The sequence below is a fragment of the Cebus imitator genome, unplaced genomic scaffold (genome assembly GCF_001604975.1).
Source record: "Cebus imitator isolate Cc_AM_T3 unplaced genomic scaffold, Cebus_imitator-1.0 Scaffold79, whole genome shotgun sequence".
Taxonomy (NCBI): domain Eukaryota; kingdom Metazoa; phylum Chordata; class Mammalia; order Primates; family Cebidae; genus Cebus; species Cebus imitator.
In genome coordinates this window covers 1,480,120-1,505,682 of record NW_016107394.1, presented here as the reverse complement: position 1 = coordinate 1,505,682, position 25,563 = coordinate 1,480,120, and the positions used below count along the sequence as shown (strand labels likewise).

Sequence of the window (25,563 nt, the reverse complement as noted above, 5' to 3'; positions counted from 1 at the left end):
GATCCACCCGCCTCAGCCTCCCAAAGTGCTGGGATTACAGGCATGAGCCGCCGTTCCTGGCTCAGAGTGATCCTTTCAAAATGTAAATCCAAATCATATAACTCTTCTGTTCAAAATTGTTCAGTGGCTTTACAGATTTCTCAGGGGAAAAGCCAAAGCCGTTAGAAAGGCCCACAAAGTCACATGTGACTTGGCTTCCAGTTACCTGTCTTAGACTCATTTCCTCTCCACTTGCTTATCCTGTCCCATTGGTTTTCTTTACTATTTGAGCAATAGAGACAGACATACTCTTGCTTCAGCGCCTTTGCATTGGTTCTTTCTTCTTTCCGTAACTTTCTGCATGGCTCATGCCTTTTTTCCTTCAGATCGTTTGGTGAAATGTCAACTCAGTGAGGCTTTCTCCAATCATTCTATTTAAAAATAACAATCACTCCTCCACAGCATACTGTAACCTCTTTCTCTGTTTTTCATGACAGCATTTATCACCATCTGGCGTAGTTATTGATTAGGCTTTCACTTTGCCCCCTACTCCCTGTTAGCTCCATGAGAGCAGGGATTTTTGTTGATGGCTAAATCCTTAGTGCTAGAATACTGAGTGGCACATAGCATATACTTAGTAAATATTTGTTGACTGAATAAACAAATGATTGGAAAACCTTTTTAGGCCAGGTATATTTCTTGATGCTTTATATATATTTGTTTACTTTTCTTCACAACAGTCTTGCAGGATACTACTATCATTCTCATTTTACGAATGGGTAAAGTTATTGGCCAAGATTGCATGGCTAGAAAGTTTAAAGCCTAGGTCTATTCTGCTTAATATATTGTCAAGCTCAAATAAAATATTATAGAAGGATGGCTTCTAATTATTGTTGCTTTGCTGCTGAATGGAGTGTGTAAACCACAAGCTTAGAAACCAGAAGAAAGCTGAAATCTGAATTTCCTGAACTGGCATTGCTCATTTACTCACTTGAGAGCAAACTGATGTTTGTGACTGTGCTATACCTGGAAGCCTAAAATACACCTGGAAAAAGGCCTTTGTGTGAGTTCTTCCTGAGTACCACTGGACACACATTTGGCTTGCATACACAGAATGTGAGGGGGGTTTACGATGATTGGGAAGTTTTTCTCCCCTACCAACTGGGGTTGTCAGGGAGAAAAACTTCACTAGTTGGGGATAGTATTAGTATTACTTTGGGCCAGTTGCTTCATGCCACTTTTCTTTCTTGAGTTCAGTGCCAGCCAAGGCCAGGGTGCAAATCATTCTCTGGGTATACTGAGGTATGACTTTCTCTTTGGTATGATGATTGGGGAGGGTAAGGCCAGAGCTGATCTCAAAGTAAGATGAAACTGGGATCAGTGATGTCTCCAGGGTAAAATGGGGGTGGGATCAAGTGCCGTTCCAATAGAACTTTGTCATTTCAAGAATTCTGTCAGAAAGAAGGTGAGGGAGAATAAGGTCTGGATCCAAATTCCCAGCTGACTGGAGGTATGGGTGTAATATATCTCCCTCCTAAGTCCCAAGTACCAGTAACTTTGGGGTGAGGGGCCTGGTGAAGTCCTGGGCTTATGAGAGACCCAGGCAGAGAGAGCAGAAGCAGATGTATTTGGTAAGGCTATTCTCAGTAATATGACAGAAGTAGAATAGTAGGAAGTGGAAAAAAGTCATCTTGTGGTATTATATGGTCAATAACATATGTAGAGTAGAGTGAATAGTGAGGCATGGATTAGAGTGGTACCCAGAGTGAAATGAGACTGGGATCAGAGCTGTTTCCAGGAAATAAGGAAAATATGAGAACTTTCCCTAGGGTGAGATACATCTGTGGGAAATGTGTACAAGGTGACAAAATCATTCCCATGGTGAAAGAGAAAAAAATGTTTGAGCAACCATGAGTAGGAAGGGAAGCATAATGAGAGGAAAGAATTTTAGGGCAACATGTTTAGGAGATGAGGCTAGGGAAACAAACAGATGCCAGATTATAGAAAGCCTTGTCTATCTTCTTAAGGATTTGAGACTTTTTTCTATGGGCTATGCAGAACCACTGAAAAATTTAAAATAAGGGATAGACATGGTCAGATTTCCTCCTGGTCATAATGACCTGTGTTCCTAGGGGAGCTGAGGTCAGGAAAGGTTAGAAAAGAGTATGGCAGTCTAGGGACTCTAGGCAGATGTTTGTTGAAAGCCAAAAGTATCTGGCATATCCATATGAGCAGAGATGCCAGAGGACTGGATGAAGCCTGACCTGAGTGAAGTCAGCAGAGGCTTTCCTGGACCTCGTCAAAAGCTAAGGTCCAGCTGGGCATAGTGGCACATGCAGTCCCAGCTACTCAGGAGGTTGAGGGGGGAGGATTGCTTGAGCCCAGGAGTCCAAGGCCATGCTAGGCAACATATGCCACCTTGTCTCTTAAAAAAAAAAATTAAAACTAAAAACCTCTGTGGATGCACGACACTTGAATGTACTAAATGCCACTGAATTGTTTACTTAAAAATGGTTAATGTTATATGAATTTTACCTCAATAAAAGATTAAAACTAAAATCAAACTAACAAACCTACAAATCTCGTCCTGCCTGAGTCTGTGGGATTTGGCCAGGGTTTGCCTTTCTTCTGTAAGGTCTTGGCTTCAGTGGTAGCACTGGGGAGATAAGGATAGTACTAGGTATAACAGCAAGGATGAGACTCCAAGGCAAGTCTCCTTGTCCATCCTTCCACTTGGCTGCCAGAATCTTTCTAATAAGTCAGTCTAATTGTGGCCCACCCCTACTCAGAAGTCTCTATTCTTTCCTATTTCTCAGAGATTCTTAAATCCAAGCTTCTCAGTCTGGTGTTCCTGGCATTCTATGATCTGGGTTCTGCATATTGTCTTTTCAGCAAACATTTTTCTATGCTTTTACTCATGTTTTTCATTTTCCTTGGAGTGTCTCCTTACCTTCTTTTTAAAATTGTTTTTGTGGCCAGGAGTGGTGACTCACGCCTGTAATCCCAACATTTTGGGAGGCTGAGGTGGGCAGATCATGAGGTCAAGATATCGAGACCATCCTGGCCAACATGGTGAAACCCCACCTCTACTAAAAAATACAAAAATTAGCTGGGCATTGTGGCATGTGCCTGTAATCCCAGCTATTTGGGAGGCTGAGGCAGGAGCATTGCTTGCACCTGGGAGACGGAGGTTGCAGTGAGCCGAGCTCGCGCCACTGCACTCTAGCCTTGCGCCTGGCAACAGAGCAAGACAATGTCTCAAAAAAAAAATTGTTTTTGTTTCTTTGAGACAGTGTCTCACTCTGTTGCCCCAGCTGCAGAACTCAACCTCCTGAGCTCAAGTGATCTTCCCACCTAACCCTCTTGAGTAGCTGGGACTATAGGCATGTACTGCCACACCCAGCTAACTTTAAAAGTTTTTTGTAGAGATGGGGTCTCCTTGTGTTGCTCAAGCTGATCTCAAACTCCTGGGCTCAAGTGATCCTCCTGTCTCGACCTCCCACAGTGTTGGGTGTAAGTCACCACCCCCGGCCTACTTACCCTTTTCTATCTAGCAGACTCTTCATTATATGTCTCAGTTATCTTGCTGCATTGTGGTTGCTTTGTATGTGGTTGCCACACAAGATTGGAAGTTTTTTAAAAACAGAAACGCTGCTTTTTTTTTTTTTCTTTTTTTTCTTTTTGGTTTTGTTTTTAATTACAGCCATTCTAGTGGGTGTGACATGGTATCTCATTGTGGTTTGAGTTGTGTTTCCCTAATGACTAATGATGTTGATCATCTTTTCATGTACTTGTTGGTCATTTGTATGTCTTCTTTGGAGAATGTGTATTCAAGTTCTTTGTCCATTTAAAATTAGTTTTTTTGTTTTTGTTATTAAAATTCCTTATATATTCTGGATACTAGACCCATAATCAGATGTATGATTTGCAAATATTCTGTCCCATTCTATAGGTTGATTTTCACTTTCTTGATGATGTCCTTTGATGCATAGTAGCTTTAAATTTATTTTTATTTTTTAGAGATGAGATTTTGCTATGTTGCCAGGCTGGTCTCGAGTTGCTGGGCTCAAGCAATCTACCTGCCTCAGCCTTGCAAAGTGTTGAGATTAATAGGCGTGAACCACTGTGCCTGATCTAGTTTTAAATTTTTATAGATTTTAATATATTCATCTTTTTTTGTTGTTGTTTGTGCTTTTGTGTTCTATCTAAAAAAAAATCTGGCTGGACCTGGTAGCTCACACGTGTAATCCCAGCATGTTGGGAGGCTGAGGCGGGTGATAACCTGAGGTCAGGAGTTCGAGACCAGCACGGCCAACATGGTGAAACCCTGTTTCTTTTTTCTTCTTTTTTTTTTTTAGAGACAGGGTCTCACTCTGTTGCCCAGGCTGGAGTGCAGTGGCTATTCACAGGCGCAATCCCGCTACTTATCAGCACGAGAGTTTTGACCTGATCCATTTCCGACCTGGGCCGGTTCACCCCTCCTTAGGCAACCTGGTGGTCCCCCTGCCGAACTTAGTGCAGACACCCGATTGGCATAGCGCACTACAGCCCAGAATTCATGGGTTCAGGCAATCCTCCCACCTCAGCCTCCTGAGTAGGTGGGACTACAGGCATGTGCCACCGCGCCGGGTGTGAAACCCTGTTTCTACTAAAAATACAAAAAGAATTAGCTGGGTGTTGTGGTGCATGCCTGTAATCCCAGCTACTTGGGAGGCTAAGGCAGGAGAGTCGCTTGAACCCAGGAAGCAGAGGTTGCGGTGAGCTGAGATTGTGCCGCTGCACTCCAGTCTGGGCAACAGAGTGATACATCTCAAAATAAATTAAAATAAATAAAATAAATAAAGATTTAAAAAATCTGTTGCCAAAGCCAAGGTTATGAAGATTTACTCTGTTTTATGGGTTTGTTCCTATGTTTTACCTCTAAGACTTTTATGGTTTAGTGCTTATATTTAAGTCATTAATCCACTTTGAGTTAATTTTTGTGTGTAGTGTAAATCTCTTGAACTTTAAACCCTTGAATATATGCCAATCCAGTCAGTATTGATTTTATTTTTTAAAAATTGAGATAGAGTCTTGCTCTTTTGCCCAGGCTGGAGTGCAGTGGCGCAATCTTGGCTCACTGCTAACCTCTGCCTCCCAGGTTCAAGTGATTCTCCTGCCTCAGCCTCCTGAGTAGCTGGGACTACAGGTATGTGCCACCACGCTCAGCTAATTTTTTTGTATTTTTAGTAGAGATGGAGTTTCACTAAACCATGTTGGCCAGGCTGTTCTTGAACTCCTGACCTCAAGTGATCTGCCCACTTTGGCCTCCCAAAGTGCTAGGATTACAGGCATGAGCCACTGCGCCCGGCCAGTAGTGATTTTTAAGTCTTCACATCCCAATAGGTATGGAAAGGTGGTTTGACAATGTTTTAGTGTTTGTTGGTTGAAGCTTCTTTTGATAGGGGTAGTTTAGAAGACATTTCCTCCTCCTTGGATCTGATCCACTGATGTGCATTTGATGGGTTTAGGGGCAACTTTGAGAGTAAGGCCACTGACTTTCAGGGCTGCCAGTCAGTTGAATGACACACCCTTATGTACGTGTAGTGAGATGCTGTGCTATTGGCTTGTCTGTATCTCAGCCTGTGAGGAAAGGGAGCAGGGTGAGGCCTAATTGAAACAAGGCAAAGCTGGCAGGGGTGAGGGGAACAATGTAGTCAGGTAGCAAGTCTGTACTGAGCCCAGTCAGGTTCCCAACCCTGTGTATGGCTTGCTGACAGCTGTGCAAAACAGTAATGATTAGTGAGGCGATAAGGAAATTGGAGATGGAGCCCTTGATTTCAAGGTGGGTGGCTTAAGACTCGTCACTTCTCTCAGAGCCCGAATGTCTTCGATTATAGAATGTGAATGCTGACTTCACAGGGTTTCTGTTATTTTTTGAGACAGGGGTTTGGCTCTGTCGCCCAGGCTGGAATGCAGTGACACCATCTTGGCTCACTGCAACCTTTGCCTCCTGGGCTCAAATGATCTTCCCACCTCAGCTCTCGAGTAGCTGGGACTGCAGGTGCATGCCACCACACCTGGCTAATTTTTGCATTTTTGTACATACAGGATTTTGCCATGTTGTCCAGGTTGGTGTCAAACTCCTGGACTCAAACGATCACCTGCCTTGGCCTCCTAAAGTGTTGGGACTACAGATGTGAGCCGCTATACCCGGCCTTGTTTTGTTTTTGAAGATGAGCTGAAGTTATCATTGGAAAAGTGATTTGGAAACTATAAAATGCTATGCAGATTTGGGAATGTAATGGGGAATTAAGGACAAGACTAAGTTTTCTGGGAGTTTTTAAAAAGATTGTTCTCATGACTATGATTCTCAGAAAAGGTTTGAGGCTTATTGACTACATGGTTGATTTTCAATTTTTTATTCAAATAATTTTGCATTTGTTGTAACTCTTTCTTTTGCAGGTAACAGAAATACAATTCAGACTGACTAACTCGAGAGGCACTTTATTTACTGAAGTAACTAAAAAGCCTAGAAGTAGTTCTATTTTTAGACACAGCTACATACAGGGAATTAAATGATGTCATTAGGACTCACTGTCTCCCACTTTGGCTCTGCTTTCTTTGTATTGGTGTCATTTTTAAGCAGGCTTTCCTCCATGTACTGGCAAAGAAAGATATCAGATTTGAATATACATCCTACCAGCTTACTGAAAGATCCAACAGGCCGGGAGTGGTGGTTCAAGCCTATAATCTTAGCATTTTGGGAGGCCAAGGCAGGTGGATCACTTGAACCCAGGAGTTTGAGACCAGCTTGGGCAACATGAGGAAATCCCATCTCTACAAAAAATATAAAAATTAGCTGGGCCTGGTGGTGTGCACCTGTAGTCCGAGCTACTCAGGAGGCTGAGGTGGGAGGATTGCTTGAACCTGGGAGGTCAAGGCTGCAGCGAGCAAAGATCAGACCACTGTACTCCAGCCTGGGAGACAGAGCCAGACACTGTCTCAAAAAACAAACAAACAAACAAGCAAAAAACAACAACAACAAAAAAACACCAAGAAAGATACAGCATAATACCTCTTTCTGATGGTGCAGGTGGTCCTGGGTATGCTTTTAGCTTGTGTCATATGCCCATCCTCAAGTAATCACTGTGGTCAGGAGAATATTGGCCTTTAATTGGTCAACAAAGTTTTATTCTACTCATGGAACCCAGGAGTCAGGGTCAGTTTCTCTGGAACCACGTGGATTGAGAGTAGGAAAGAGGTGGTTCCCTAAGGGAAGAAGATCAAGGTATATTTACAGAAAGAAAGATTTGGGAGGTAGGGAAATAGTTTTAAGTCAACAAAATTCATAGATGTTCACTACATAATTAAGCCATTTTGTTAAAAAAAAAAAAAAAGAAGTTTGTTTTCAACATTTAACACTCAACAAAAGTAGAGTTCTACTTGAAGCAGCTATTACCAGGAGACCTGGACAGGGGATGGGAGGAGAGGAGGAGTCTACAGAGCATAATTTGAAAACTGCTAGACAGTTTATCTATTGAATATTTGCTTGAGGTGAAATGGTGCTTGATTCCTTTCTTCCCATCTTTCTGACATTTTATACTAGAGATTGTATTTTCCTTCTAATCGGGCAAAGGGTGGTAGGTAGCAGAGCCAGTCATTATCTGGGATTAGAGATACCAAGAATTTTTCTTAGCCCCAACACCAAACTATGTTTTTTTTTTTTTTTTTAAGAAGCCATGAGTCTTTCAAATTTAAATAGGGACTCATAGAGAATAGGAATAAGTTGCTTTATAATGTGTTGGTTAATGTAAGTGATGAAATGTGTTTGTATCCTTAGCATTTGGCAAGGACTCTATATGGTACAGTGTATAAGCTGTGAGCTGGATGGATTCTGTATTGTAAATTGAGTGAGGATGAAAGCTGCCCTCACATGCTTTCCAGTTTACCAGACAGCCAACAACCATTCGATTTTTTTAAAAATTGAAGTAAAAATCACATAACAATTTGGTGGTGGCACAGGCCTGTAATCCCTGCTACTTGGGAGGCTGAGGTGGCAGGATCCCTTGAGCCCAAGAGTTCAAGACCAGCCTGGACAACATAGCAAGATTCAGTCTGTACAACACATTAAAAAATTAGTCAGTCATGATGGCATGCCTCTTTAGCCTGTTCTACTCGGGAGGCTAAGGTGAGAGGATTGCTTGAACCCAGGAGTTTGAGGCTGCACTAAGCTATGATTGTGCCAGTGTACTCCAGCCTGAGCAACAGAACAAGACCCCTGTCGCTTAAAAAAAAATTCACATAGCCGGGCGTGGTGGCTCACGCCTGTAATCCCAGCACTTTGGGAGTCCGACGCAGGTGGATCCTGATGTCAGGAGATCGAGACCATCCTGGCCATGGTGAAACCCTGTCTCTACTAAAATATAAAAAATTAGCTGCACGTGGTGTGTAGCTATAGTGCCAGCTACTCAGGAGGTTGAGGCAGGGGAATCGCTTGAATCTGGGAGATGGAGGTTGCAGTGAGCCAAGATCTCACCACTGCCCTCTAGCCTGGTGAAATAGCAAGACTCCATCTCAAAATTCACATAGCATAATACTTATTATTTTAAAGTGTACTTTTTTATGGCGGGGGAGAGATGAGGTCTTGTCATATTACTCAGGCTGGTCTAAAACTCCTGCCTTCAAGCAATCTTCCTGCCTCAGCCTCCCAAAGTCCTGTGATTATAGGCATGAGTCATTGTGCCCCACCCAATTTAGTGGTTTTCAACAATTTTGTGTAACCATCATTACTATTTAATTTCAGAATATTTTTATCACCCCAAAAAGAAACACTTAATGACCCATTAAGCAGTCATACTCCCTCTTCTCTATCCTCTGGCAACCATTAGTCTACTTTCTGTCTCTATAAATTTGCCTATTCTGAACATTTCATATAAATGGAATCATGTCTGGTTTCTTTCACTTAGTATGATGTTAATGTATATATTTATCTTCTTACTTTTCTATGACACTTTTTAGAAGTAGAATTATCCCACAGACTTACCAAGTGGTCATTTTCTCTATCCCCAAGTGTATAATTGGGATTGACAAACTCAGCAGTTAGAGTAGCACCCATATTGGATACTTGACTGTTGAATAAGAGGTGTCATAGTGGGGAAGGCTAAGTGGAAGCCTTGAAACTACCCCCTGCTCTCCTGGCCAAGACAGTGAATCAAACCTAATAACACCTTCTGGGACAGATGGTGGAGATTAGTGCTACTCTTAAGTATCTTTTTTTTTTTTTTTTGAGATGGAGCCTCACTCTGTTGCCCAGGCTGGAGTGCAATGGTGCGGTCTTGGCTCACTTCAACCTCCGCCTCCTGGATTCAGGTGATTATCCTGCCTCAGCTTCTCAAGTAGCTTAGATTACAGGCACCTGCCATCATGCCCAGCTAATTTTTGTCTTTTTAGTAGAGATGGGGTTTCACCATGCTAACTAGGCTGGTCTTGAGCTCCTGACCTCAGGTGATTATGCCTGCCTTGTCCTCCCAAAGTTCTGGGATTACAGGCATGAGCCACTGCTCCTGGCCTACCCGTAAGTATCTTAAGATGCAGGATGTTGGTCTCATTTCCTATCTATATTTAATTCATTAGTCTTCCCCTGTAAAACTGGATTGATACAGAGAATGACTGGACTTCAGTAAGTTTAACTTAGTATCCCCAAATGTGGCTGCTATAATGGATTTGATAACTTTACTAGAGCAGGTTATACTATAATATTTGGCTGTTGATTTGGCAAATGAATTTTTTTCTGTTTCAATCAGAAAAAAGGATTAACAACCGTTTGTATTCATGGGAAACATATCAGTATTCCTTTACGGTTTTTCCCAGGGATATGTAAACAATTCTACTCTGTTCGTCATAATATAGTCAGAAGATACCTTGACCATCTGGCCATAGAATATCACTATGATATATTACATTGACAACATCATGCTAATCAGACTGCATTAACACACTGGAGGACTTGGTAAGATGTGTGTGCTCCACAGTGGATACTGTCACATTCTTTGCCAAACTGGATATATTTGGTTTAAAATATGTCCACAAATTCTTTGATATTCCTTCCATCAAGTGGTGGAGTCTAATTCCCCTCCCTTTGAGCTGGACCTAATAATTTCATTCTAACAAATGGAATAAAGTGAAAATGATAGTGTACAATTTCAGAAATTAGTTCATAAAAGGTACTACAGTTTCCTTCTTGTTTTCTCTCTGTCTCTTGGATCATTCACTCTTGGGAAGCCCATTAATATATTGTGAGGACACTCAAGAAGCCTATGGAAAAGGCCATGTTGAGAACTGGTATTTCCTGACAACAATCAGCATGGACTTGGTGGGAATATGAGTGAGCCACCATGAAAGCAAATCCTCTAGCCCTGGTCAAGCCATCAGATGGCTATAGCCCTTTTAAAATGTTTATTGTTTTAAGCAACTAAATTTTGGGGGTCATTTGTTATGCAGTGATAGATAGTAATACACATTCCTACAAGCAGAATATGAGACTTCTACTTGTCTGACCTCCTTTTCAGCATCTAGCATTTCCCTATCTTTTTCATGTTAGCCATTCTGGTGAGTGCACAGTGTTGTCACATTGTGGTTTAATTTGTTTTTCTCCTGTGACTAAAGTATACAACATCTTTTGATACATGTATGAATATCTACAGACACATATAGATATGTATATATTTAATATCTAGATTTATTATTTTGTGATAGTATTTGTTCAAGTTTTTTGCCCAATTTTCCATTAGGTTGTTTATCTTTTTTTTTACTAATTTGTAGGAGTTCTTTATGTATGCTGGATATAAGTCCTTTGTCTTATATGTGCATTATGAATATCTTTTCTCAGTTTATCAACCTTTTCCTTTATGTGTCCTTAGCCCTTTTTGTGTTCTGTTCAAGAAATCTGACCTCCTGGGATTGTGTCTGGAGAGTGCTTAGTATTCTGCCAGCTTCACAAAGTGAGGGAAAGCAAGCCTGGCAAGGCACCCTTTCCATTCCCAGCCTGCTCAGTAGCTGGTGATTGGTAGGCACTCTGTGACAGTGTTCAGTCCTTGGGCAGGAAAACCTCCTTTAAGGATTTTTCTTTTTTAACTGGATCTGCTTCTTTTCTAAAAAAAAAAAAAAAAAAAAAAAGATAATAAAAAAAGAACCCAATTCTTTACCTATTCCAAGTTCATAACAATTTTCCCATAATTTTTTTCTAAAAGCTTAATTGTTTCACCTTTCCCATTAGATCTGCAATCCATCTGAAATTGATATTTTTGTGTATGCTGTGAAGTAATGATTCTAGGTACATTTTTTTTTCTTCTGTGGATAATCAATTGATCTAACACCATTTACCAGAAAAGCTCATTCTTGGGCCAGGCACAGTGGCTGATGCCTGTAATCCTAGAACTTTGGGAGGTTGAAGCTAGTGGATCACTTGAGGCCAGGAGTTTGAGACCAGCCTGGCCAGCATGATGAAACTCCATTTCTACTAAAAATACAGAAATCATAAAAAGAAAAAAAGATAAAATAAGAAATATATAGCTCAGTAATTTCACAGAAAAATAAAAAAAAAAATAAGAAATACAAAAATCAGCCACGAATTGTGGTGTATGCCTGTAGTCCCAGCTACCTGGGAGGCTGAAGCACGAGAATTGCTTGAAGCCAGGAGGCGGGGGTTACAGGGAGCGGAGATCGCACCACTGCACTCTAGCCCAGGTGACAGACTGAGACCCTATCTCAAAAAAAAAAAAAAAAAAAAAAGGAGAAAGTCATTTTTACTGTACTATAGTGTTACCTTCCTCATAAGGCACATTACCATTATTTGTGGGTCTGTTTCCACACTCTCTATTCTATTGGTCATTTTTGTATCCTGCAGTAGTACCACACTGTGCTAATTTTTATTGTAATTATTCTTGATATTTTGGAAGTGTAAGTCAATCAGCTTGTTGTTCTTCAGGACTGCCTTGGCTGTCCTTGGTCCTTTGTTTCGTTTGTTCTTTGAGACAGAGTTTCACTCTTATTGCCCAGGCTGCAGTATAATGGCGTGATCTCAGCTCACTCAACCTCCGCCTCCTGGGGTTCAAGTGATTCTCCTGCCTCAGCCCCCTGAATAGCTGGGATTACAGGCATGCAGAGATGGGTTTTCTCTCTGTTGGTCAGGCTGATTTCAAACGCCCGACCTCGGGTGATCCACCTACCTTGGCCTCCCAAAGTGCTGGGATTACAGGTGTGAGCCTCCTCGCTCAGTGGTCCTTTGTATTTCCATATGAATTTTAGAGTTGGTTTGTCAACTTCTGCTAAGCAAACCCCTGTTGGGATTTTGATTGGTTTGCATTGAATCTATAGATTAATTTGGGAGAACTAACAAACCATATGTAGTCATTCAGTTCATGAAGGTAATGTGTCCTTCCATCTATTTAGTTTTTTTTTTTTTTTTTTTTTTTTAAGGTAATGTGTTCTTTCAATTTTTTATTTTTTTTTTTTTTTTTTTTTTTTTCCTTGCTCTGTTGCAGGTACCAGGCTGGAGTGCAGTGGTGCAGTCTCGGGTCACTGCAACCTCTGCTTCCCAGGTTCAAGCAGTTCTCCTGCTTCAGCCTCCCAAGTAGCTGGGACTATAGGTGCATGCCACCACACGCATCTATAGTTTTTTTTTTTTTTTTAATTAGATACAGGGTCTCACTATGTTTCTCAGGCTGGTCTTGAACTTCTGGACTTAAGTGATCTTCCTGCCTCAGTCTCCCAAAGTGCTGGTATTATAGGCTTGAGACACTATGCCTGGCCTATTTAGATCTTTAAATTTTTTTTTTCTGTAAGTCTGTAGGTTTTCTTGTAGTGGTCTTATGTATCTTTTATTAATTTTCTTCCCCTCTAAATATTTGATGTACTTTTGATGCAATAGTAAATAGTATTACTATATTTTAAAGGTCTCATTTTTATAAAATAAACAATTTCAATAAAACCTGTAGTACTCAGCATTTCCAGCTTTAATTTCTTTGCTGTAATAGCTTGCTTATGAATAATTCAGGAAAGAATTTCATGTGCAGTGCTTTTTCTTTAATCTTACTCATAATCGTTTTAAAATTCCAGTTGAAGCAGCTAATTTATCAGCAGTTACACTTAAGTATTTTTAAAACAAAACTTTATTTTTCGATTATTTAAAAAAATAAATCTTATTTCAACTAAGGAAATCTTATGCTCTAGAGAATATTTCTTCTCTTGTACGTTTTTCATTTAGTGCCCCTTAAAAGGTAATTCCTTTTTTATTTCAGTATTTCATAGAATGTAGCAAATACTCTTAACTGGCACATTGAAAGAAAACTTGTATCTTACTTTCCAGAAAATCTCTCATGTTCTATAATTTATAATAATATTTGTCTTTCAAATCTTAATATTTAATATATATTTTAATATATATTTTATAACAGTATTTGCTGACAAAGGAATGCAGTTAAAAAATATTGCTTTCTTTGTACTATTTAATCCACTTTATTACTGTAGCAAGAAAGAATAAATGTTTCATTAATAATATGTGCCTTTTGTTTTTCATTATTAAGGACATGTATAAAGAGAATTCTTAGCACCTGATTGAATATTTTCAGACTTTAAACACTACAGAAAAATTATAAAAGTTTATCTTCAGGTATAATTTTTAGATGTGTTTTTTTATCATGATAGCATTACTTTATTATGCCTGCTTCTATAAATAAAGTTTTACTGGAGCACAACCACATTCATTTGATTACATATTGTCTGTGATGACTTTTGTACTACAGTGGCAGGGTTAATTAGTTATAATAGAGGCTGTAAAATATTAACTATCTGGCCCTTTACAGAAAATGTTTGCTGACCTCTGATTTAATATATCAAGGCCCAGTAAGGATTCAGTTCATTGTTAATAATAAATTTAAATCCATTCAGTATTCTAAGTATCTTTTGGTAGTTTTGAATTTTTTTTTGCCAACTTATTGTTTGAACCAGTTAAATTATTTTCACCCTGTAATATAGCTTACAGAGAGCTTGTATTAGGTATAGAAGGGTCAGCTTTGTCACTTAGTATTTATTTTTGTTTGTAATTTGGATATTATCTTCAACCTATGGGAGTTGTTTTTCATATTCATTTACTTATTTTCAAACATCCTTTAAGATAATTTATGTGGTAAAATTTGATTTAGTTGAGAAAAAAAATAAGCCATAATTTATAAGTACCTTGAAAGCAAATGAGTGACTGCAGACACTGATGTTCTTCCTTGCACACTGTGGAGCTTCCATTTCTATTCTCAGGATAACTCATATGTGGTAAGTGATACAGAAATACATGACATACAGACCCAGAGAGGGCACCATTGTGAGTCCGTACAGTTAACATTGGTAAAGCATAATTCTTATATTTTAAGATTAGAAACAATTATGAAATAAGAGTTTGAGTTTTTCTTTCTGTACTTCATTGGAAAGTCTTATACATTCCACTTTGGAGACCACTGTCTTAATACATACTGTTTGTGTAAATTCTTTCAGAATTCTGAATGTAGGCATAATCCCTGATTATAAATAAAATGTTGTAGTAGCATAAGAGTTGAGCTTTAAGTCCAGCAAATACTTTATGTGGATATTACTGTCAGCAGCTGCAATTAGAGAATCTGTGGGCCAAGCAAAGCCTTACTCAGATGCTTTACCTGTTTTTGTCCTGTGTGGACAGTCATCTTTCTTCCAATAAAATTTTGTATGTGCAGCTAATTAAATTGATAACTTAACTTTAGGATGGAGGATAGAGGACTGTGTCTTCCTGCCAATGTGTAACCTACCAGAACCACCTCAGTGAGGAAGGCTACCACCTAAAAGGCCTCAATAGGTAGCGATTTACTTGAGGGAGTTGACAGATGCTTAAGTATGGAATCATACTGTCTGGGTTCAGATTCTGGGCTCCTCCTGTTATAAGTTGTGTATTCCTAGGCAAGTTCATTTAACCACTTTGTGCCTCAGTTTCCTCTTATGTTAAATAGGGAGAATGGTATCTAACTTTTAAGGTTGTTATGAAAAACTAGTTAATCCATATTAAGTGCTTAGTATACTATCTAGTACATATGAAGAGCTCAATGAATGTTTATTTTTACTTAACTTTCTGGCAGTTTAGATTTGGTCAGTTCACTGAGAACATTTATCTTTGAACAGACTCATATTAACTAACTTCATGAGGCTGATGTGGTAAAACTATAATGCCAATTTTTAAGTCTACCTCAGGAAGTAGAACTGTCACATGTACTGTATTCCCTGTGTTGTTAATGACCAGTACATTTTCAACCTTTGGATGACACTGTGGAACACAAACATCCTAATCATGAAGGTTATGTTGAACATAGGGTCTGAATTAGGGACATTCATTAGCTGAATCCAGTGTTTTGTGTATAATGCCAAAGTGGCTAAAGTAAATATTTATTACCCTTTCCTGTTTTTAAGGAATTTCTTTAACTAAAATGCCAGCTATTTACTTGTAAGCTTTTTCCAAGTTTGCCCTAGGCTCTTTTGGTCTTCTCTACTCACCATGGTCTTTGTCTCTGAAGAGTTTGTGATGCAGAGAAGCAGGGTACAGTGATGGTGGTGCAGGTAGCAAATTGAGTTCCTGGGGCAGAAGTGCCAGTTATAGTGTCTAGAGATAGTGGAGGTTGGCAGTGGAAACAGGTGACCTGATCAGACTAGTTTGTTACCTGGTTTTAGGCATTGTTCTTGGCATTGATCCCTGGTTTTTCACTTCTCTTTAAGTCTGAGTTACTCTTTTGATGAGTTCTTTTTCTCCCCAAACTAGCTAGAATCAGTTGGTTTGCTAAATTTGCAATCTAAGTTGTTCTTGCAACTAAGAACCCTGATAATATAGCAGCTACAACCGCCTGATGCGTTTGTCTTGCAGTACAGATAGAAAGGTCATGGAAAAGCAACTGAAATATTTGAACTTTGTTGGCTTCTTCTCCTCTTGAGGGTGTTAGGATCACCCTATTCCCAGGGCCTAGATTTGTGCCTGGCATATAGTAAATGCTTAGTAAACCTTTGTGGAATAAATGAATGACGGGTACTCCCAATACGTATCTGTTACTCTCTTTTTTCTCAGCTTTCATGGTTGACTAATCTCCCTAAGGAAAGACATGTTTTTTTCTTTTCTTTCTTTTTTTTTTTTTTTTTTTGAGACGGAGTTTCACTCATGTTACCCAGGCTGGAGTGCAATGGCGCAATCTCGGCTCACCGCAACCTCCGCCTCCTGGGTTCAGGCAATTCTCCTGCCTCAGCCTCCTGAGTAGCTGGGATTACAGGCACGCACCACCATGCCCAGCTAATTTTTTGTATTTTTTTAGTAGAGACGGGGTTTCACCATGTTGACCAGGATGGTCTCGATCTCTTGACCTCGTGATCCACCCGCCTCGGCCTCCCAAAGTGCTGGGATTACAGGCTTGAGCCACCGCGCCCGGCCCGTTTTTTTCTTTAGATATGCTAACACAGACGTAATCCTGTATAACAGTGCAATTTTTTTTTTTTTTTTTGAGATAGAGTCTTGCTCTGTCACACAGGCTGGAGTGCGGTGGCACTATCTTGGCTCACTGCAACCTCTGCTGCCCAGGTTGACATGAGTCTCCTGCCTCAGCCTCTCGAGTAGCTGGGACTACAGGTGTGCCCCACCACACTCAGTTAATTTTTTGTATTTTTAGTGGAGACGGAGTTTCACCATGTTGGCCAGGCTTGTCTCAAACTCCTGACCTCAGGCAGTCCACCCACCTGGGCCTTACAAAGTGCTAGGATTACAGATGAGAGCCACTGCATCCGGCCAATGATCCTTGTTAAATTTTCTTTTTTTTTTTTTTTTTTTGAGACGGAGTTTCACTCATGTTACCCAGGCTGGAGTGCAATGGCGCGATCTCGGCTCACCGCAACCTCCGCCTCCTGGGTTCAGGCAATTGTCCTGCCTCAGCCTCCTGAGTAGCTGGGATTACAGGCACACGCCACCATGCCCAGCTCATTTTTTGTATTTTTAGTAGAGACGGGGTTTCACTATGTTGACCAGGATGGTCTCGATCTCTTGACCTCGTGATCCACCCGCCTCGGCCTCCCAAAGTGCTGGGATTACAGGCTTGAGCCACCGCGCCCGGCCGATCCTTGTTAAATTTTCTAAAGATGTCCTGCTTTGTTTTTCCTATGATGGTGTGCTAAGATTGGGAAAGGCAGGAAATACAGTTCCTTTTTTTCTTCTTTTCCTTTCTTTTTTATGTTAAAGCAGGCGGATTTCTGCTCTAGATCTGCGTGTTAAGGAACTGTGTGGGAACTGGCAGTTAGCACCCCACATTCTGATCCCATGAAGTAATTTGCTTGCATTTAGTGAGCCCCTGTTGTATGTTATGAGATAATTGCATTCTGAGGCTAGAGGTGCCAGGATTTTGAGAGATGGATGGCTTGTTGCCAGTTTATTATTGCCCCTCTTCTGGGTGGAGTGGCTGAAGCTAGTGCAGAGGGTAGTACATCTGGATCCCTGTCTTTCTGTCTCTAGAACACAGTACTTTAGACTTGGGCTTATATTTAAATCAGAGCTGGGACTTTGAGATGAAGATTTGTGAGTTCATCAAGATATTGGGATCATCTGGCCTAGTCTTATTGAGTTTCACATGTAGAAACAAGTGTAGAGAACAGTGACATGTTTAAGGTGACCGTCATGAGTAGAATGGGTCTCTGAAGATACTTCCCAAGCCAAATTGAAGTACCTAAAAAGGCTAAGCTTCATTTAAGGCTTACTGTAACACAAAGCTAGAAGGGTTGAGAAGGGTGAGGGAAGGGTCAACACTTTACTTCTGGTTGCTTTGCTTTACTCCTGCGTTTTATTGTTCAGAGTGGACCCCGCTCTGCAATCTGATCTGAAATTGAACCCAGTCCTAAACTGCCTGTCTATTACCAGGTTTACAGACAGCAGTCCTGTGCCATTCTGGATACGTGACTGGTCTATTAATAGATATGAAGTTCTGGGAGAGCCTCAGCTCTTCCCCCACCCTTCTTCCAGCAGCCTGCTTGCTGGTAATTTCTTCAGTGCCCAGACAACTGGACAGAGAATGGAAACAGGACAATCTGTCCATCCCCTTTCAGGAGGTAAGGCAGGCTCAGGTGTATGTAAGTAGTTCTGGCCTCATGGGTGTCTGTGCTACATCAGGTCAAGTGGAAATGCTTACCATTTAGGAGGAAATAATTCCATTTTGCCCTGGATGAGATTAAAAAAAAACCCAAACGTGTATTTGACCTTCACTATATGTAAGGCACTATACTAGACACTTTGCATGTGTTTACCACAGTTTTCCCTGAACCTTGTGAGATAGGTATTCTCATTTTGTGGAGCAGAGGACTAAAACTCAGAAAGATTGACTTAGTAACCTAATGTTACTCGGCTGGCAATACTAAAATCCAGGCCTTCTGACTTTGTCCTTCAAAAATGACAGCGTCCCTGTTTATAACTTTCTATAGTAAAATTGGGCTAGGATAATTTGGCCATGCTATCTTTGGGGACACTTGTATTATTGAATTATCTCATGTAGCTCAGGAAAATGGGGGCAAACATGAAGGGAGGGGAATAAGGCCTGTCAGGCTGTGGGCAACAAAGGGAGCTCAGAGGATGGGTGTAGCAGGATAATACCTACTATATAGGTCCGTGTGACCATAGTGAATGCAAGTCAGATAGTGGCTGTCCTGCAGGTTGATAAACCATATTTCTTAGCTTGGCCTACAAGGTATTCACAATTAGGGTTCCTACTTCATCCCACTTTATGTCTTCTTACTTCCTATCATACAAACTGTTCTTCATTCTGTTGTTTTCCAGATCTGCTGCCATCTTTCATGCATGGGCATTTGTTGGCTCTACTAAGGTTCTAATAAAAAAAGTAACTGTGGCCACCTTAGGGCTGAGCAGACAGTCTTGAATCTCCATTTACTCCAGAATCGCTTTGGACTGGAGCTCTGTCATTCATTCATGTATTCAATCATTCTAACATATAGGACACTACCTCTGTGCCAGGTACTTTACTAGTCCATGGTAATCAGAATAATGAACAAGATAGATACGGTTCCTGCTTTCCTAGAGCAAGGCAAAAATGAACAAAATAATCATAATGAAGTCTGATGAATGTCATGAAGTACAAATAAGGGATGTGATGAGAGAGTGCATATAGCAGAGGAACTTAATATTGTTTAGGGTGTTAGGAAAGACTAACTAACACCCTGAGGACATTACCTGAGGGGGTGACATTTAAGTTGGACCTGAAAATTGAGAGAAAATAATTAAGTAAAGGTTAAGAAAGGTAATTTTAGGCAGCTGCAAGGGTATTCAAAGGCTTAAACGCCAGGCAATAAAGATAAAGCCATGTCCATATCAGTTCATTTACTCAGCAATCATTTACAACTGGTGGGTTATATCATTCAGTGTGCTAGGTTCTGGGAACATAAAAAACATTAAGACATGGTCCCTACTTAGCCTGGATAAACTCAGTAAGGAGTAGTGATGTCACTCCTTGGTAACCAGGGTGCTAAGGTCACCCTAGATCTTAGACTTACTTTCCTGAGTCCCATATGATAGGATTTAACACCTTTAGAAATACTACCTGCCCTTGAGTGTTTTATCCATCTGTCAACCCAAGAGGACATGGACCTCAGATGAAAACTTGCAGCATTTGTTCTTATCCCTGGCTTCACACTTCCCAGATCCATGATTATTGGGGCTCTGCTATAGACTGAATGTTTGTGTCCTCTAAATTTCATACATTAAAATCCTAACCCCTAATGTGATGGTATTAGGAAGTCATAGAGTAAATGGACCTGAGAGCAATAAGCATTCCCCTAGCATGAGCCTGTATGGCAGACACACCTGAGTGTGTGTTCCAAGCTAGGTAATCTGGGGGTGGCCAATCCAGAGATTTCGTTCCTTGTCTATAAGTAATATCTGAGCCTCAGCCTATCTGTGGAACATGAGCCATACAGAGTATTGAAGCCCTGAGTTTTGGGTTGAATGAAGGCCACCAGGTGGAGGTCTTTGAAAGGAAGGTGTTAAGTGAGAATGCTTTGTAAATTGCATGCTGTTTGCAAGCTGTTGCATTTTTCCTTGTGCAACAGTGCAACATTGTGGCCCTGGTTAAAGGGAAGGGAAGTTAAGTTATTGAAACACAGTCTGTGTGCCTCAGGCAAAGTGATTTGTATTCTTTACTTCATTTAATACTCCTTATAATGCTCTGAAGTAAGTACTATTATTCTGATTTACAGATGAGGAGACTGAGGTTTAGTGAACTAAGTAAACTAGTAAGTAGTGATTTGGGGTTAGAATTTAGGTCCATCTCTAAAGTCCATGTTTCCCTCTCCCATCTAGTTGTTTCCCAATGTAGTTGCAGACTTCAGATCTTGCATGTCATCTTGTTTCCATGGCTTCTTTGGCCTTGCCTGACTTATTTGCCTTGCCTCATTGTGTCACTAATATGAGGATTCTCAGCATGGCTGAGGCTCAGGAATATATCCTGTTTGGGAGATAATCTAGAGTCTTTTTTTTTTTTTTTTTTACTTTCAGTGTATTTTTGTGTTTAACATGAGGCAACATTATCATTGGAGTCATTTTTAAAGAGTAAGTTAGCTCTAAATTTGTTGGGCTGCCTTTCTTAATCCAGTTCCCACAGCATTCTCAGGAAGATGGAAGATGGGGATGGCTCACTAGAAAGAGTTTGAATGAAAAAGGCATTGGGGCTTGGGTTGGCGGGAGGAGCTTCCCTTAGCCTTTCTAAATTGCATGGCTATGGAGGTTGGTTGGATCTTTGTAAGTTAGTACTTAATGTCCCTTTTCCAGGGACCTAAGTTTCTCTTTTCTTTCTTTCCCCTAGAAGCTCTGCCTCATCATCTGGAGATTCTGGAGCTACTGACATTAGTGTGGAAATACTTTTCCTTCCCAGAGTCGTCAGGGTTGTGTCTGGGGTAGGAGAAGAGTCTATGTATTAGGCAGAATCCAGGGGATGGTGGGAGAGGAAGTGGAATATATATTTGTGTCTTCAATAGCTTTTCAGCACTCTTTTCCTCCTCCTTTCTTCTTGTGGAGACTTTGCAATCTCATTTGAGACGTAGGGTTCTAAATAACATAAGGCTGCCACACTCACCCATTCTGTGTTCCAGCTCTGCTTCCTTTTCCTGAAGGATGACAGGGTTTTTCATATCTTGAGTAGTCTTTGTACATTCTGTTCCCTCTGTCAGGTATATCCTTCCCATCTTTACCCCATGTGTACCTACTTATCCTTGAAGGCCCAGTTTGATCTCGTCTCTCTGGAAGTAGTCATGCTCACTTTTGTGCCTCCATAGCACTTTGTACAGGCCTTTTGTATAGTCTTATTCACTTAGCTGTCTGCTTCACTCTCCACATCTTGAACCTCTGAAGAGCAAGAGGTGGAGTTAGTTTTATCTCTTTTTAGCAAGCACAGGGTATAAGGGAGACTAGAGTCTCAATAATTATAGAATTGAACAATTCATTACTTCAGTACCTTGGGATACTGATGTCCAAACCAAAAGTAGATGATTGTATACGACTATCTTGTGTATGTCCATCAACTAAAAATTGTATCTTCCATAATTCACCGTTTTGTGTTTCTCCCAGGCCCTATAGCCCTTCAAACATGCATTGCGGTAGTTGACTTTGAGGGAGAACAGAGCACAGGTGTTATCTTTGCCTACTTTGCCCTTCACCTCACAGCACTCTTCTAAGCCCCTGGGCTTGACCCAAGGAATGAGTAGGGAGGAAATGCCAGACATGAGCCACTCTTGGCATCCTGACTTCTTGGTTGGCAGGTTTGGCCCTCTGGGGCAGTGCAAGGTGAGAAAATGGAAATAAACCTGTTTCCTGTAACAGCAGCTGAAAGGGATCTCTGTCATCTTTTTGCAGCTGCAGCTGCAGCAATGAGACACTTGCCTCATTGCATTCTGCATCTGTAAGAGAAAACGAATTATTCTTTTAAATTGGCTCTCTTGGCTTGTCCCGAGAGTTCTCACAGGGCTGAGGGCCCGAAACAAGTCATCTTACACTTGTTTTTCTACCATTGTCAGGCCACAGACTGTGAGATTGTGTACCCTTAGCCTTTCATTTTATACATGAGGAAACTGAGGCCCACCATGGGCATAGGACTAACTAGTTGGGTGACTAGTGTCAGGTAAGGCTAGACCCTGGTCTTCCAACTCCCTGCAAGGTGCCCTCTTCATTATACCTTGCTGTCTCTGATATCACTTTCTTTTTTATGCTTGTAATGCCTGTAGATTACAAAGTTGGTGAGGCTGAAGTAACCAGGAAACCTAGTTTCTTTTCCTTCTGTCACATTCGTAGTTTCTGGACATCTGGGCACAGGAGACATTCTGGGAAGACTTAGTGAAGGAGTGAATAAAAAACAAAGTTGGCCCAGGAAAACCTCATGGTCTAAGCCAGAAGAAGACTAATGAAAGCAGATCCCTCCAGTTTCACTGGACATCTTTGGTTTTGATGACGATTCCTGTGGTTCGATTTTCCCAGTGTTAAATGCAACCTTGGCTGGAGCGTGGAAGAAGTATGGATTGTAGCCATGGTATTTTATCTGGTGAAAACCAGGTCTGTAATTAAATGTCTGTGAAAATACCACACCTGGGCTAACTGGGAATGCCTTTGAGTCTTCAGATGCCTCCCTTATTCCCTAGCAGCAACCACAGGACACAGAGATTGTGTGCATCATTGAAAACTACATTATACATAGGTAACATTTATTGAATGCTTACTATGTTTTTTTAGAACTTGTTAAGGTATTTACAATTCTTTAATCTTCACAATCATCCATGAGTAGTTACTGTAATTCTTTTAACTTTTCAAATGGACTTTATATAATATACTCATTTTAAGTGCTCAGTTTGAGTTCTGACAAATGCATTATATGCCTGTGTAGCTTCTCACCTACAATCGAGATGTAGAACATTTTCATCAGTAGGTACTTTTGTTATCCTCATTCTACAAAGAGGAAAACTGAAGTACAGAGAAGTTAAATGACTTGTGCAGTGTCCCATGATAATAGAAGCAGCATTTGAATCCATGCTGTGTGACTCCAGAGCCTATATCCTTCTACCTTTTATCTCTTAATTTGTGGTCAAGCCATTGCCCCTTTTGTCCAGGTGGACAAGTGCATCAAGGACTAAGATGACATAGGCTTAAAGTCTAAGCACTAAAGAGGGGTGTTAGGGAGCAAGAGGCCCAGAGATAGGCAGTGGGGAAGAATGAGATAGCTATCTCAGTACCCCTACAGCTCCAGGACCCAAAGAAGGCAGAACAGTGTGCCTTTTGCCCAGCCTTTGCTTCTCCAGGCCTGTGAAAAATAGGGTAGACTAGGGAGTCTTATAATAAGGTTACCAGTATGATGTATTATTTGAAAAAAGGACTGGTTCCTAGGCTCACATAGCTGGGATATAGATATATAGAAAATGAGAAGATATGATAGTCTCATATGTTCTGAGAGTAATCTTAGTATTGATAGCAGCCCATTCTGGACTTGGCACTATAGAGGCAACATAGACAGTCCCAAGATGGAGAGTGGCCTTGAAATCCAGTCCTTTGAGGAGAGGTTGAAGGAGCCAAGACTGGATGCCCTGAAGTGAACATGTAATCATTAGCTTTACAACCTTGAAGAACTGTTCTTTGGCAGAGAAAACCAACTTGTTTTTCTTTGTGGCTTCAGAAGGGGTAATTAGAACCCTATGGGTGGGATGGTGTGGAGTATTTTGGAAAAATTAAAGTACAATGAATATAACATATCTCATTAACTTGCAGTATAAATAAGATCAGATTTTTTTTACTATTAAAAATAATCTCTGCATCTGGGTGCAGTGGACCATACCTGTAATCCCACCACTTTGGGATGCTGAGGTAGGCAGATCACTTGAGTCGAGGAGTTTGAGACTAGCCTGAGTGACATGGCAAAACCCCTTCTCTACAAAAAAACAGAAAAATTAGCTAGGTGTGATGGCATGCATCTGTAGTCCTAATTACTTGGGAGGCTGAGGTGGGAGGACCACCTGAGCCCAGGAGGAGGAGGTTGCAGTTAGCTGAGATGACACCATTGCACTCCATCCTGGGCAACAGACTGAGACTCCATCTCAATCATCATCATCATCATCATCATCATCATCATCGTCATCTCTGGAATGAGTGTGAAATTATCTGAAAATTTAGTATATTTCCTTTGGGGCCTTTCTTCTTCCCTCTTTCCCTTCCTGAAGTATTCAAAAACTCTAAGGGCTTATTCAATCCAAAGGGGTCAGGCTTAGGTCCAAGTAGAGAACTAAAGAATCTTATTGGCCTGCTAGTGGGCCCCATATTTAGCTTCTGTTGGTGCTGCACAGTATGGCTTTTAAAAATGAATCTTTCACAGAATGTGGTTTTCATATTTACTATAGCCACAAGAACCTGATTCTGCATAAATCACAGTGGTTATTGAGGGAGGATGATAGCAGTCCTTCAATATCACTCTTGGCCCTAGGGTTCACTTTGCTTGAGCTCTCAAGGTGAATGTTCAACTTTATTTTATTTTATTTTTCCCATTTATTTATTTTATTGCATTTTAGGTTTTGGGAATGTTCAACTTTATATGTATATAAGCTCATCCACTGGAGGAAGAAACTCCCACAATTTTCCATTTGGCTAAGTCTAGAAGTGTTTCTAGCTTCCACCACGTTCTAGCTCTAGAACTAGCCTTCTCTCGTCATCATTTGGTTATAATATTGAGCTTAGGACATCCCTTCAGCATGAGCCCTTACTGTTGGCTACTGGTGTCCCTTTAACTTCACCTAGGATCTCAGTTTGTTAGAGAATTTATTTTATTTTTGAGATGGAGTCTTGCTTTCTTGCCCAGGCTGGAGTGCAGTGGCGCGGTCTCGGCTCACTGCAACCTCCGCCTCCTGGGTTCAAGCGATTCTCTTGCCTCAGCCCCCCAAGTAGCTGGGATTACAGGCACCCGCCACCATGCCCAGCTAATTTTTTGTTTTTTGTATTTGTAGTAGAGACATGGTTTTGCCATGTTGGTCAGGCTGGTCTTGAACCCCTGACCTCAAGTGATCCACCTGCCTCAGCCTCCCAAAGTGCTGGGATTACAGGCATAAACCATCATGCCCTGCCTGTTACAGAAATTCTAATAACATTGAACTTCAGAAGTAAGGGGGCGTCAAAGTTTCTGTCTCTCCCTAGGAGGCTTTAGACCCTATGCATATTTGTATTCATTTTCCTCGGCTTTGCATTCCAAGGAGTGTTGAGAACAGTCTTTGCCAAGTCACAAAATATCCTGTTGTATTCTTTTCCCAAGGGCAATGTGTGCTCATTTGTTTTATGTAAACATTAAAAGGGGCTTACAGGAAGGACTGACAGTTTTAAAATGACAGTTTAAGGCTGGTCACATGTTTCATGCCTTTAATCCCAGCACTCTGGGAGGCTGAGGTGAGCGGATCACCTGAGGTCAGGAGTTTGAGAGTAGCCTGGCCAACATGGAGAAACTCTGTCTCTACTAAAAACATAAAAATGAGCTGGGTGTGGTG

General features: G+C 40.9%; 1 protein-coding gene and 1 non-coding gene across 6 annotated transcripts in view; both read left to right on the top strand.

The window, feature by feature from the left end:
- The window catches only part of STIM1 (stromal interaction molecule 1), a 239,070-nt gene that overhangs the window by 55,944 nt on the left and 157,563 nt on the right, over window positions 1–25,563 (top strand). The window lies entirely within an intron of this gene.
- Window positions 10,909–11,046, top strand: LOC119471966. Its single transcript, XR_005201066.1, has one exon. It is a non-coding gene; the product is annotated as a small nucleolar RNA SNORA7 (small nucleolar RNA).